The sequence below is a fragment of the Pogona vitticeps genome, chromosome 5, assembly GCF_051106095.1.
Source record: "Pogona vitticeps strain Pit_001003342236 chromosome 5, PviZW2.1, whole genome shotgun sequence".
In the NCBI taxonomy this organism is placed as follows: Eukaryota; Metazoa; Chordata; class Lepidosauria; order Squamata; family Agamidae; genus Pogona; species Pogona vitticeps.
Window position 1 is genome coordinate 16,245,588 of NC_135787.1, and position 15,496 is coordinate 16,261,083.

The 15,496-nt window shown below is 42.1% G+C and overlaps 1 protein-coding gene across 3 annotated transcripts in view; it reads left to right on the forward strand.

The window, feature by feature from the left end:
- The window catches only part of CCSER1 (coiled-coil serine rich protein 1), an 833,168-nt gene that overhangs the window by 686,665 nt on the left and 131,007 nt on the right, over nucleotides 1-15,496 (forward strand). The gene's annotated exons all lie outside the window — the stretch shown is intronic.

A 15,496-nucleotide genomic window follows, 5' to 3' on the forward strand; every position in this document is an offset into this window, starting at 1 on the left:
ACAGTATCAATCTTCCCAACAATACCGTCCTTACAAGCACCTACCTCAGCAGCGCTCTGGCCAGTCCTCTTCTTCTGTCCAGGGTTATCAGGGATACCGCCCTCGTCCTCCCCATCGCCGCCAACCCTTTAAGCCACCTGGCAGGAAACAAAAACAGTATCTTTGACTTTCGGCCCCCCGTTTTCACCCATTCACCACCTACCACCCGTCTTCAACCGTTTCTTCACAACTGGTCTGTCATCACAAACGACACTTGGGCTCTAAAAATTATTCAGCACGGTTACCAGCTGGAGTTTATAAGATCTCCTCCGCTAGGTTTCATAACTCATTCTCCCTTCGACTCCTCACTAGAGGAAGAAATATCATCTCTCTTGGAAAAAGATGCCATCTCTACAGTACCACCTCGCGACATACAATGCGGGTTTTACTCCCGCTACTTCGCTGTCTCAAAAAGCGGAGGAGGCATAAGACCCATCCTCGATCTAAGACTCCTAAACACTTACCTGCGACCCAGACGGTTTCGGATGCTCACCTTAGAGTCCATCATGCACTTGGAAAAAAAAAAAAACAACTGGTTCGTCCTTATAGATCTAAAGGACGCATACTTTCACGTCACTATTCACCCCGACCACCGCAAGTTCCTTCGGTTCATCTTTCAGGACACGGTCTACGAATTCCAGGCCCTGCCATTCGGTCTGTCCACAGCTCCCCAGACCTTCACCAAGGTCATGGCTCCAGTGGCAGCTTACCTTCGTCTCAGGGGCATTCACGTTTACCCTTACCTGGACGATTGGCTCGTGGTCTCCACCTCGCGAAGGCAATCCCTGAAAGACACAAAATTCATCCTGTATCTTCTCTCCAATCTCGGTCTCACTGTCAACAAACAGAAGTCTCAGCTCATTCCCTCCAAAACAGTTCAATACATAGGGGTCTGTTTGGACGCTGTAAAGGGTCGAGTCTTTCTTCCCCCAGAAAGAATACACAAGATTCGACGAGCCATCAGGAAATTTCTTCCCGGTGCTCGGGTGACAGCCCATCACGCCCAACACCTCCTCGGCCTGATGTCTTCTACAACGCCGGCGCTAGCGCACGCTCGCCTCAAACTCCGGTCGCTCCAATCTTGGTTTCTCACCCTTTTCGACCCCATGATGGACAGTCAAGGGAAACGCCTTCGTGTCACCCCGGAGCTCACCAGTCAGCTCCAGTGGTGGATGTACACACCCCATCTCACGGTTGGCCGGCCTTTTCGTCCACTCCGTCTCACCGTTCAAGTTACAACGGACGCCAGTCCGTCCGGCTGGGGGGCGCACTGCGGGCGTCGCACCATTCACGCCCTCTGGACACCACAGGAAGCCATGTTCCACATCAATCACCTGGAACTGCTGGCGGTTATCAAGGCCTTCAGGTCCTTCCTTCCTCTCCTGCGCGGCCGCGGAGTTCAGCTCGTGACGGACAACACTACCACAATGCATTATGTCAACAAGCAGGGAGGAACCCGCTCTCATTCACTCCTGTATCTCTCCATCCTCCTTTGGGAATGGTGTTACCATCATCATATCTATCCAGTGGCCATCCATGTAGCCACGGAGGACAACACACTTGCGGACACTCTGAGCAGGCTTCATTATCAGACTCACGAATGGGAGTTGAACCCTCTGGTCTTCCAGGACCTTTGCCGCCAATGGGGGACCCCAGTGCTGGATGTGTTCGCATCCCCTCACAACGCAAAATGCTCCCGGTATGCGTCCCGGGCAGGTCTCGGTCACCACTCGCTCGGCGACGCATTCATGATTCCATGGAACCAGGGTCTCTTGTACATATTTCCACCGATCCCGTTGATACAGAGATCCTTGATCAAACTCCGACGTTCAATGACTCCGGCCATTTTCATTGCACCCTTTTGGCCTCGCCAAGTGTGGTTCCCCACTCTAGTCAGCATGGCTGTGGACTCAGTAACCCTTCCGATGTGGCCGGACCTACTGACCCAGGAAGCAGGCGAAGTCCTTCACCCCGACCTCGACACGCTCCATCTGACGGCGTGGAGGATCGTCCAGAAATTCAGGAGGTCTTGACCAACGCCATCAAGCCCTCCACGTCTCGCTTGTATGCCTACAAGTGGAAAAGCTTTCTGAAATTTACCCAGCAGAGGGATCTCGCCTCTTCCCCTGTGTCTCTGTCTACACTTCTGCAGTATCTCCGTTACCTGTTCGATTTCCACCTGTCTATCTCTACTATCAAGGTGTACCTGGCTGCGGTTGTCTTCTTCCAACCCAGAGCTTCTCCCTCTTCCCGCTTTTTCTCCCATCCCACTGTCAGGATGTTTTTGAAGGGTCTCTCTAACCTCCGACCTCCCGTTCGTCCTCCACTCCCTCAGTGGTCCCTACATTTGGTTCTGCATGCCCTATCCAGACCCCCATTTGAACCCATGGCTACCTGTGACATCAAGATGCTTTCTTTAAAAACGCTATTCCTAGTAGCTATTACCTCTGCCCGTCGAGCTAGCGAGCTGGCAGCTCTCCGTCATGACCAACCTTTTCTCCAATTCTTTAAGGACAAGGTTATGCTTTACCTGGACGTCTCCTTTCTTCCGAAGGTGGTCTCCGACTTCCACGTCAATCAACCGCTTATCCTGCCAACTTTGTTTCCGTCTCCGACTACTGACGTTGAACGCATGCTCCACATGCTTGATGTTCGACGGTCCTTAGCCTTCTATGTGTCCAGGACCAAAGACTTTCGCCTGGCCAACAGACTCTTTCTCTGTTACTTTGGCCCAAAGAAGGGCTGCCCGGCCTCGCTGTCCACGCTCTCTCGGTGGCTCGTATCGACCATCGCCCTCGCCTACGAGCTCAACCACAGAGACCCTCCACAAGGACTTAAAGCCCATTCCACCCGGGCTGTAGCCTCGTCGACTGCCTTACTCCGCGGCGTTGACCTGCCCGACATCTGCCGGTCCGCTACATGGTCCAATGCCTCTACCTTCATAACCCACTACAGGTTGGACGTGAGGGCAAAAGAGGAGACCAGATTCGGGAGGGCAGTGCTAGCATCGGCTCTTCAGTGACAGCCCACCATCCGGTTAGTAAGCGTGCTAATCACCCTTTGTGTGCATTCACAGAAGACCACGATGAAGAAAGAAAGGTTACTTACCTGTAACGATGGTTCTTCAAGTGGTCATTCTGTGAATTCACACAATCCCGCCCGGCCTCCCCTCTGTCTGTCTGTCACTGGCATCTCTATGACTCGAGGGCCTATGGCGGACAAATGGAACTGAGGGACGGTTAGGCTGGGCGTGCGCAGTAGGGGTAGTCCTAAACATTGTTACTTTTCTCTTGCAGCTAGAAAACGTTCCGAGAGGCCCAACGCTGGCGCTGGTATTAACCCTTTGTGTGAATTCACAGAATGACCACTTGAAGAACCATCGTTACAGGTAAGTAACCTTTCTATTTGCCAGAATATTGGACAAATTTTGCAAATTGCACAAATTATATAGCTGAACTACAGTAGCATGGACTTGTAAAACTCTGAAGCATCAGATGCAGTCTTTGCTGATCAAGTAGGCAGTCCTTCTGTGCTCATGTTGCATATATGTTTGTATCACGTAGGCAAGAAATACGTGATGTGCAAACTGCAGAAACCTTGGCATGGAGTAGTGGTGGAAAGCTGACTCCTTGCTGTGGTGCAGGGCAAAAATCTCAATAGGTTGTTTAGATGAGACTGAATAAGAGTGGCATTTCTTCACATCCTTACTACTTTCAATATAAGGAGAATAAGACTGAGTTACATTACAGGCTTACTGAAATAATTAGTGCAAATGATTTAAATTGCTCTTAAGACTTCAGTCCTACTGTCCTGGAAACACATTATAGCGGCTCAGAGGCAAGATCTGATGTCAGATGAGATGTCCATCCTTCTAGCCTTTGCCGGTTACCATATGTTTTTGTATTGCTGGTTCTCCTTCCAGGTCACAACTTTAACCTCACAGATAATAGTGTGGCAGAAGGTAAAAAGAGCTCAAATAGACTAGAAATGAAGGCTGGTAGATGTAGACTACATTATTAAAACAAAGATAGCCACATCTCAGAATGGATCTTGATGAATCCTTTTCCCATTGCTTGCTTTGAGGAAGCTTCTTCTGTAAATGTTGCAACCGGCCATACAGAAGGGAAAGCAAGTGGGGAAATCAGCTTGTCTCGTAGTCTTTTCCTGTCAGTATAATCCTGGTAAGCTTCCAAAAAGAGAGAGGTCTTTTTTTCTCTCCTTTAAAATGGCATCCTAAAGCATTCTAGAGAGTCCTTATCAAATGTGAGGAAGAGGTAGGATAACACTTGTGCAGGGAGGGAGGTAACCTTTCTTGGACAGCTACTGTAGTCTTTTCTGAAACTTTAATAAAAGGGTAACGTGTTTCAGCTGTCTTGAGGACTATAGATAAAATGTAGATAGTGAAGCAGATGACATGAGGGGGCATGACTGCAGGGTAACCTGCTAAATGAGTGGGCTGTTGGTGGAACTGTGAATTTGTGCTAATTTGCATATTAGTTTTTTTTAATGGAGTTCTGACTGAAAAAAATCCTATTGAACATCCAATGGTCAAAACACAATACCAGTGTTAACTCCCCCGAGAAACCTGGAAAATGGTAACCAGAAACAGGGCTTTCTCCACAGTGATGCCATTTCTATGGAATGCTATCCTGTAGAAAATATGACAAGCACCCTCACTTTGCATATTCTGGAAGCTCCTCAAAACAGAACTATTCAGAGAAGCTTAGCCAACTTGGTTTGGAAGAATAACGTAGAGCTATACCACACAAAGAAGCAGCAATGGTTTGCCTGAGCCCTGCTGGATTCTGGGAAAACCCTGTTTCTGTTCTTTTATTTATTTATTTGATTTTTACCCCGCCCCTGTAGACAACGTCTACTCGGGGCGGCTTACATAAGTTAAAACACATTAAAACAGCATACAGTATAACATATAATACAAGGAGGCAAAAATCAAGAAACAAGAGGGGGGAAAAATGAAAAGGAAAAAATTACTTAGTTGACTGGGGGGAAGGCCTGTTTGAATAACCAGGTTTTTAGTTGAGTTTTGAAAACACCCAGCGAGGGTGCCAGCCGAATTTCAGTGGGGAGTGTGTAGCTTCTAATGCAAGTGTTGTGTGAACACATGGCTGTGCAGGTATTAGTAAATACAGTTCTCCTCAGGCCAAAGCTCATGGGTAATGCAAAGAATGTCCAATAATATCAAAAAGCCATATGTTCCCTATCTTTGCTCCAATGGCTTACCATAAGTCCAGGAAGCTTCTGGCCTTAGATATTCTGGGCAAGACTGATGGAGGCAACTGAATCAATTTAGAGGTTGGTTCTGCTCTGCATAAATGTGAGTGATTGCTACAAATGTAATTAGATGATTAATACTGGAAAATCTAAGAAAGTATTTAATTATTGAGCAAGTTGGCATATATTGTCTGGCAATACTGGGGAAATGATGAGAACAAACACATAGAGATGTGTGTATAGACTATGAGTCACTATGTACAAAACATAGCATGATTGTCATAGAGTTAATATTGTATAATCCATGCATACAATCTACAGCTATAACTCTGTAAGCCTGTAATCTTCTGTCCTTGCGAAGCAAGATTTTCAGAGATATTCCAGCATAGTTTTTATAAAACATACTATGCAGTATAATCTGAACCTAAGCCAGGAGGCTTCGAAGACTCAAGATACTTAGGCTTAGTTCTCATAAATCGAGTGATAAATATGTGTCTAGATTGTGCTGTTTCAGGCTTGAGGCCAAGGCTCACATGATGGAATACGTCTTCTCAAAAAATACAAAGAAAATACCTCTGCATCTAGCAAACAAGCAGGTTAGGGACAAGGCTATTTTAGACTCTTTCTGTATGGCATGCATACTTTGTTATGCACAGAGAAGTTTTGGATAGAGGAGCATTTATTTGTATTATCCTCCACCTGTACGATGTAGTACCAGATTCTGGAAACATAATTATTTTTCTCTGCTACAGTTTTTTTTTAAGAAACCAAAACTCTATCAATAGTCTTTTATAATCTCAGAACTGCAGAGGTGGAAGGGAGTTTAGGAATCATGGAGTTGAGCCCCTTTACACTTTCCAGGACTAGCAGACTTAAAGTCCAGGACCAGGACTTTAAGCAGGAGCAAGGAGGATAAGGTCATCTGCCCCTTCCCCCTACCAGTTCACTCTGCATTGAGCTGGCATCCTCAGAGTAAGGGGATGAATTTGCTCAGCAACAACACTGCATCATCACGAACAATCAATCTTATCCTTTATTTTATTTATTTATTTATTCAATTTGTATACCTACGTATAGCTCTCTGCTACTCTGGGTGGTAGACAACAAATTAAATGTACATTATATACAAATACAAACAATAAACTATCCCAGACCTAGATTGTAACTCAAAACAGGTAGCAAAACAATTTCCAGGACACACTACAATACTACGCTATTCCACTTCTCCATCCTCCAGTGTCCCAACTATTCAGGGAGATTTTCTCCAAAGGCTTCTCTGAATAGTTCTGTTTTAGGAGCTTCCAGAATATGCAAAGTGGGGGTGCTTGTCATATTTTCCACAGGATAGCATTCCATAGAAATGGCATCACTGCGACCGCAAAACAATGTTTTAATGGCAAAAATCCACTTTGCGACGATCGGTTCCCTGCTTCGGGAACCGATTCTTCGCATTATAACGATTTTAAAACAGCTGATCGGTGGCTTCAAAATGGCTGCACGCTGTGTAAAATGGCTCCCCGCTGTGTTTTTTGATGCATTCCTCACTGTACAGGCACCGAAAATGGCCGCCCCTATGGAGGATCTATGCTGGACGGTGAGTTTTCAGCCCATTGGAACACATTGAATGGGTTTTCAATGTGTTTCAATGGGATTTTTTATTTCGCTTAATGAGGATTTCGCTGTACAGCGATTTCATTGGAACGGATTATCCTCGTTAAGCGAGGCACCACTGTATTCAGTAATTGAATGTATATCCAAAATTCATGCAGCACCTTATTAATTAACTATAATTTGCTGCTTTGAGTTACAGGATTTCACTTATGTAGGAGTAAATCAGCAATTAGCCCATATTGTACAAGTTAATTATCAAAATGTCCATTATTATGGAGAGCAGGCTTTGGAAAGAGGTTTTATGTTGTACAAACATACATGCACATGAAGGAGTGATTGCGTTCATTTGCACACACACTAGTGCATGTATTTTCTATATAGGAATGAATGGCAAGCGTACACATATGTATACTCAGTATGATTGGGACCTGGTGTCCCGTGTTTAATCTGCAAATCTCAAGAAGCACGACAGATAAGATGCGGTCTTTTTGGCTGACCAGAAGGGGAGTCCAACTGGGGTTCAGTTCCCAAGGAGACGATATCAAAGAGTTTAGGGAGCAGACAGAGAAAATAGTAAAAGTTATGTCAAAGTCAGTCATAAATTCAGGTCATATGTTGGAAGTCCAAGCAAGGAAACAAGCAGAAATTGTATTAGTAAGGATTCTGGGTCAGATCACCAGGCATCAATTAGCAGGGATCTAACAAAGCAAAAGCACAAGAAATACCAGAGGTACAAGAGATAACAGAACTATAGACTGGGTCATTCACAAAGAAGCAATGCAAGTATAAGTTCAGGGAATAATAACTTACTGGAATTCCAGATGTGAAATTCCCGAAGTTTCCTCAGTCTTCAGCTCAGCCTTTTGTAACCGAGCTGGGCTGTGTCCTGCCAAAGGACTGTTAGTATCACATGTCTCAAGGAGGCTCTCCTCCCAAGGAGACTCCTTACTCTCTTGTGGAGATGCCTGTTTACCAAAGATGTCTCTGCATCCGGTTACTTCCAGACAGGCTTGTTTATGTTGCACCTCTCTCTCATGAACTGAGAGACGGGCCCTTTCCCCCCTTGTACTTTAATCCTGGGCTCTTTGCCTCTGAAGGAGGAGGTTCTCCAACCCTTATGAAAACACAACATCCTCAGAAGCTGCCTGTTCCTCTGGGTCCATATCAGAGGATTCCTCCAGTGGGATCATGGCATCCAAATCATTATCATCTCCCACTTGACCCAGATGAAGATTAGGTTTCCTGTTTCTCCATATAATTTCATCCTTAGTTTATTGTGAAGGCTGGTCCTGCCATTAGGCAGGATGCGATGGTACCATGGACAGCTGATCAAGGTTTCATGAAAGATAGAAAGTAGGTTGCTCTTTTAAGAAACACGTTGTCTTGTTTCTATGCTGGTGAGGTCAAAATACGCTGGTGGCACTTTTAGGTATCAGGATGAGTTGACTGGCTGTGACTATTATGTTTCTTAATGTAAAGTGTGCTAAGGGTAGGACACCATTTATGTTCTGCCTTGGGCAACAAAGTGGCTTGAGGCATTCCTGCTGAGAAATAGCCATTATAGGTGGATAGATAGATCCTCACACTATCATTTCCTGAGATTGCTTTGAATCAAGTGCACTTTTGAGCCATATAACATGCTATGTGTGGCATTTTCCATCTGTGGTAAGTGGGAGATAGTTGATTTCCCCCCTCCTTTCAGTGCATATTCATTTTAAACACTAGTTTTAGCTTTGCAATGTCATTATAATTTCTTTTTGACTCTACTATATCAATCATATTCTATAATGAATGTTGAATAGGCTTTCACTTTGCTGACATTTTGGACTTGGCAATTGATTTTGAGCTCAGCTGGAGCTATAAGTTTTCCTTACTGTGTACTTAGTGAAATCCTATCAAGAATACTCCCAAAATAACCTGTGTTATGTTGTGGCAAATCATAGCATTATTCCTGTATACAGTAGCTACATTGAGCAAACATTAAATAGCGACGAAAGTTTGCTGCCAACCTGTGATAAAACACAGAGTGCTGACAATTGTCAAACACAAGCCACAGGCCTGAAATGAATATCAGAGTAGGATAAATGTTAGATGGAAATTTTGCAAGAAGCCTGTCTAAACTTGATACAGCGGAGAAGCAGAAAGTATATTTTAAGAAATCTCTCTCTCTCTCTCTCTCACTCTCTCTCTGTCTCTCTCTCTCTCTCTCTCTCTCTCTCTCACACACACACACACACACACATCCCAGTATTCTGTCAGTGAATGCTCTCACACAAAAATGTATTGCCTGTAATGGCTGGAACATAATTAAATGATTAATAGATAATGAAGGATAATTGTTACCTTCCACTGAAGAACATAGTATCTGACAGAAAAGAAGATGGTCGAATATGTGATATTCCTATATTTCTATAACTGGAGCCAGCACAGACATCACTGAAAATACATCAAGTAGCATTAAAGGATTCTGGTCGCTTAGTTATGGGTTTTCACCTCTTATACACCCTGTGGCTATAACTAGCAAAATGTTACATACCAGACCCATTGATAGTAACTGGTAAGTACCATTAGCTGATCCAGTGAGACTACATATTAAGTGCCATTAGCAAATCTTTACTCCAAGTATGTCCCATAAAGCATCTCATATTTCAGAACTTCTGTTAGTAACCATGGGAACTTTTTTCCTCATGACTGCTCTGTGTGAAAAACCTCTACATGGTGTTACATCAGATGAGGAAGGTTATTTCCTTCAGTGAAAATTACTGATGTGTTCAAGAATTTGAGGGATCTCATTGTCCCTCTGTTAAATCAGTTGGAATTTATTTTCTAGCACATGGTTTCCTAGAATGAGTTTTCAGAGGACAGAAGAAGAACATAGCAACTGAGATCCTGTCCATGTACATTCTGTGGTGTAGGACTGATGATGTTATCACTTGGAGCAATCTTTTGAAAACTAAACATTTCCCCTTCCCATTGCAAGTTTCCTGTTGGTTCCTGCTGATGAAAAGGATGGTTCAGGTCCTGTAAATGCCTTGGTACAGGTGGGGGAAATGTTTAATTTCCAAGGAATTCTTCGGGAGGAGGATGCATTTTATGCCACAGAATTTACACAAACAGTACTTCAAACCAGTGTTTTTATCACAGGATTACTGTGTCACGGATATTTGTTATTTGTAATTGTTAATTATTTTTGTACGACAGTTAATATAATATAGTATACTATCAGATTTTTATTATTTTGAAAGTACACTACAGACCCAATAAAAGATTCCTATTGGGAAGCATCACACTTGTTGCTTCTGTCATGTACAGTATTACCCTCAACGGTTCCTACATTTTCCAGTGTGGTTAAAATGTATAGGCCAGAATCCTGTTAGTAAATTTGTTCCATAATGGCCCTGAGTGTGGAGCAATTCATATTTATTTCTCCCAGACTTCAGGGTGCAGTTGCTCAAGCTGGAGATTGCCCCATTGACAACAACAGTGATTTCTGATTTCATGGGAGTGCTTTTGCAAATTTCTTTATACACAGAAAATGTCGATACTTGGCGAACGCTTACTCCCAACTAGTTCTACCCGTGTCACCCGCGCGAGCCAGAAGGTGAGGCTGAGGAGCCTGACGCCGAGGGAGGCCCAAAAGGAAAGAACTAGAAACTGGGCCTTCTCGGCGGTGGCTCCTCGCCTCTGGAATAACCTGCCTCCGGAGATTCGCGCTGCACCCTCGCTGGGTATTTTTAAGAATCAACTAAAAACGTGGATGTATAGGTAGGCCTTCCCTTCCAGTTAATTCCTGACCTCTTTCCTTTTTTTCCTCTCTATTTGATTTATTTTGTATTTTTCCCATCTTGCAGAATCATTTAATTAATTAATTGATATACATTTTTCTTGAACTTGTTATGCTTTATGTTGTAAGCCGCCTAGAGTGGTCGAAATGACTAGATAGGCGGGGTATGTATGTATGTATGTATGTATGTATGTATGTATGTATGTATGTATGTATAAATAAATAAATAAATAAATAAATAAATAAATAAATAAATAAATAAATAAATAAATAAATAAGATTTTGGCCTGAGCATTCTTCATACCCCTAATAGCTTTATATGTTTCCCTAACCGATCAGCTGAACTGGGAGATATCTGAATAGGAGATTCCACCAAAATGTATGTTCAGGATTTTCATATGAGGCATATCCTGTTTTCTGTCTCTCCAAGCCTCTCCGTGATTTTATCCCATCTTTGAAAATGTAAGGAAGGAAGACTAGCAAAACGGTTGAAGGCAACCTCAGTGCTTTGGTTTTCCAATAGTTTTGGGGAAAGCTGGAAAATTCTCAACCTTTCCCCGATTACACTCTGTGTGTGAATGGGTGTGTTTTGGGAATGGGTGGGGATTAAGGACATCTTAGCTAAGCACAAATAAGCACAACTAAGGTTAGCTAGCAGAGGTTCTGCATTAGTAGGTTGTTGGGTTTTTTAAAAAAAAATTATGACTTTTGTTATAGCTAACCTTGTTTTCTTCTGACTTAATTGAATTTTTTTCTATACTGGAACTGTTGACATAACTATTGAATGAAAAGCAGTCACTGACTATAATTAATGTTTCTAGAAATTCCAGAAAACCATTGTGTGTGCAATTCATTGAAATGAATTTCTATTGAATAATTTCAGTTCTATTCACACAGGGGAATCTAGAAACTGCATTATAGCAAATCAGAACATTAACATTGGTCCATCTGGCCGGGTACAGGCAGCAGGACTCCTGTGTTCTCAGATATTTCTCAACTCCATCATAATATTCCAGAGATCCTAGAGCCTTCTATGTACAAAGTCTAAACAAGCAATGGCCCTTCCTTACTCTCCATTTTTTTGTTAATTGTGTTCTGCTTAACTAGATATGTCGGTTCATGTTGGGGAAAGTTATTTGTACCTATGGCTGCAGTCCCAATTATACTTTATAGAGAGAAAGATTCATCAATGACAATCTATGTTTAGGATTGAATTATACTTGCACTTATAGACCATGGAATTCAAATTAGCATTGATGAACTTGTTCTCCTGATTGTACTGAGATGTAATTAACTTTAGTGTAGGGAAGTAAATCCTTGTGTGTGAGAAGGAGAAAATACAATTATTTTCTTATTGTTTTGAGAGATGGGAAAATATTTTCCGGCATTGTCTGAGAGTTCTTGCATTTCTGAGAAATGTGCAAAATCTGATGAGTTCTTTACAATTTGTGCAAATCACGGTTGCACAAAATTGCAATGCCATGTTAGACTGCTGAATTGACTTTTTAGAATCAGAAGCATTGAAAAAGTTGCTTTGTCTCTTTTTGTTTATTCAGCCCTTCTATGTGGGTTTTGCTTCACAAAAGGAAAAGGCAGTCACTTTGTGCGGAGACATTTTGCACAAACTTCAATTTAAAAAAGTAACTCTGTCTTACTTTCATGCTGAATGCAGATGGGATTTCTCAACAGAAAATACACCTCACCAAGCATGAGTCTTTTCACAAGACTTGTTCATGTTCTGCTTTCATAGGATCTGAGCTAGTGTTTTTTACAAAGATCAGCTTCTGGTGCTTTAAACTAGGACGGTAGAAATGAAATTGTAATTTAAGTTTCTTTAAAATGTTTTGTTAAGGATTTGGGGAATTTTTTTTAAAAGCATTTCTTAAAAGAAAGATAGCAAAAGCATATTGAGTTGGGCTAGTTGTTCTTTTAGCCTATTGTTTCTACTGTGCTGCAAACAGTTCTCAGTGCTTTCTAGAATGTGTGTAATCGCAACTGTGAGAATAGTGTACAATATATGTCAATTTAACCTATTCATCCACAGAAGTGTGTGTGTGCACATGCACAGGCCAACACGAGTATTAACAAATGAGTTACCACCTGTTAGTTTGTCTCATCTTTTTGAAAAGTGTTTATTTTTTCTTGACAAATACCACTGTTTATAAGCTTTCTAAAACATCTTTTGTTTCTTTTTTATATTTGCGGTCATGTGGCTTCATACAATCATGTGATTTCCTTTACAGTGGTGCCATGCTTAGCGACGTTAATCTGTTCCGGAAAAAAATTGCTAAGCGAAAACATCAGTAAGCGAAATTTAAAAACCCATAGAAATGCATTAAAATGCGATTAATGCATTCCTATGGGCTTAAAAACTCATAGCACCGCCATTTTCGCTGCTTCTTAAGTGAGGAAAAACAGTGGGCGGCCATTTTGAACCCACCGATCAGCTGTTAAAAAAAGGGTCGCTTTGCCATGGTTGCTTCTCCGCAATCATCGCAAAGCGAAAAAAACCATAGAGACCATTGCAAAGCGATTGCTTTTGTGATTGCAAAAACTCCGTCGCTAAGTGATTTCGTCGCTCAACGGAGTGATCGCTATACGAGGCACCACTGTATATTGAGCTATTAGAAGAGCCTAACCTATAGAACCCTTAAGAGTGTTACTGAATTTAATTGTATTGTAGAATTTTGAAGTAAGAGGAAGTATCAGTACAGTATAAACTAAAGTAGAAGTTAGTTATTTACTTAGCTAAGCACGAGCTGCCTCGATGATGACGTTCTGATGCAAGCAAGATGTTCATTTTAAAACAGCTGTAAACCAATTTACAGTATAATCCTGCCCTTGTCTACTCAGGATGCAAAATAGGTTCCATTAAAGTTAAGCAGGCATTAGATTTGAGTCACTGCAGGTAAGCAAGCATAAGATCTGAGACTCTAAATCTGAATGTGATACCTGAAATTGTTATTAGTCGCTCCAATGCTTAATCAGGTACATCAAAAATATATGTGTGCATATATCAGAAAGCATGAAAGTCAAAAGATGGGATGACTGCAACGGAAAGAGCTAATGGATCGACATTTCATAATGTGGGAAGGTAAACAGAGGGTTTTTTAAAATTAATTCTTTCATCACAGAGCTCTGTGCTGTATTAATTAGAATTTATGTGCTTGTGATAGATTTGCCTTTTCTTCCATTAATGTAATCCATTGCAGTAGAACTGGAATTTGATTCCTCCTGATGAAAAATTAGAAGTGCACATTGCAGGGATATTTGTTTTAGGTCAACCCAACATACAGTCATACATTTACATCTGCAGCTACATATTAAAGTGAGGAAAGGTCAATTCATTCAAATTGGAAGTGATCCAGCTTATATTGCTTTATTAAATTTGCACAGTGTGTGACTCTCAGAATTGAGTGTGGCCCATCAACCACACATGGTGGCCTACTGGGGGCTTGGTAATCCCATTTTATCCCAACATTTCCTAGCGATCTTCCCTATTTAGTCTTTTCACATTAAAAAAATTGTCTATGTGTCATCTTCCACAGCTGCAGATCATGGAAGTTCTCTGCCAGTTGTGTCCTCACTAAATACTTTATACGTTCTACTTAATCTGTAATCACACAAAGAATCTGATTATGCTTAATGTAGAGTAACTATGTACAGCAACATTTATTATCTGGATAATCAGTTGTGGAGAATTTTGCTACTGAAGGAAGAGAAGATGCATGCATGCATGCATACTAAACACTTCAAAAACAGTCCAGAATTCTCCAAAGATAAAACAGGGACAATAGTTTTCAAAGACAGAAGCTAGAAAACATATGGTATCACCAATCAATAATTGGAGTATATATAAAGTTTATTTTTCTGCTGGCAAAAGTAGACTGCTTGGGAAGCCCCAGTCTGTAGTTAGGGCTTGCACTTAGATCAATAGTTCGTCAGTTTTGCAAACTTGATCTAAATCCTTTGTTTTGACTCTCTCTTCATTTATAAACATGGGCAAAGAGTTAAGTGAAAACAACTGGTACCTATCGGTGAAAGTAATAATGGTCTTTTTCAAAAACTGCCAGCAATTATCAGCAAGTTTGCTAATGGGATGCTCAGTTACTTTAATCAATCCACTTTGTCCATGAAAATTCTTGGTACACTTGGCACTTGGTTATACTAGTTCTAGCTTTGTTTATGTGGATGTTTTATGGCAGCGGAGCCCAACCTTTTTAGCCCCGCACACTGGCTGGGGAAGTTGGGGCACCCCCCTGTGCTCGTGTGCATGCACGAAGGCGCAATGTGCGCTTGTGCACATGTGTGAAGGGCAGTGTAGTGTTTGTGCGGGTGCACGCTTGCTTGTGCACATGCACAAAAGGCAGCACTGTTCTGTGCAGGCGCAAACAGGCTGTGTGTGTGGGAGTGCGTGTGGGGGTGGGGAGAGGTCTTTCCCCGCAGCCCGGTCCAGCTCAGACCATGGACTGGCACCGGGCCGCGGACCGGGGATTGGGAACCTCTGTTTTATGGGATTCATAATACTATCCTCTCATTTCCGCTTGTTTTTAATTCCTTCATCCTCTCTGTTTTGTTATGCATTCATGGCTACAGTTTGTGTTATCATTTCCACCGTCTAAATCATGGAGTTCAGGTATGGAACAGATCAGAGTTTCTTAGGAACAATAATACTTGACATCTGAAGCACCTCCATTGTATAACATGTTATATCAATCATCTTCAAATGTTGTGCTGGAATTTTCAGTACTGGAAAACTTTGCAAAAATGTATATGTTTGTTGTTGGTTTGTGACTGATGTGATTTTTAAAAGGTAGAAGAAATTACCCT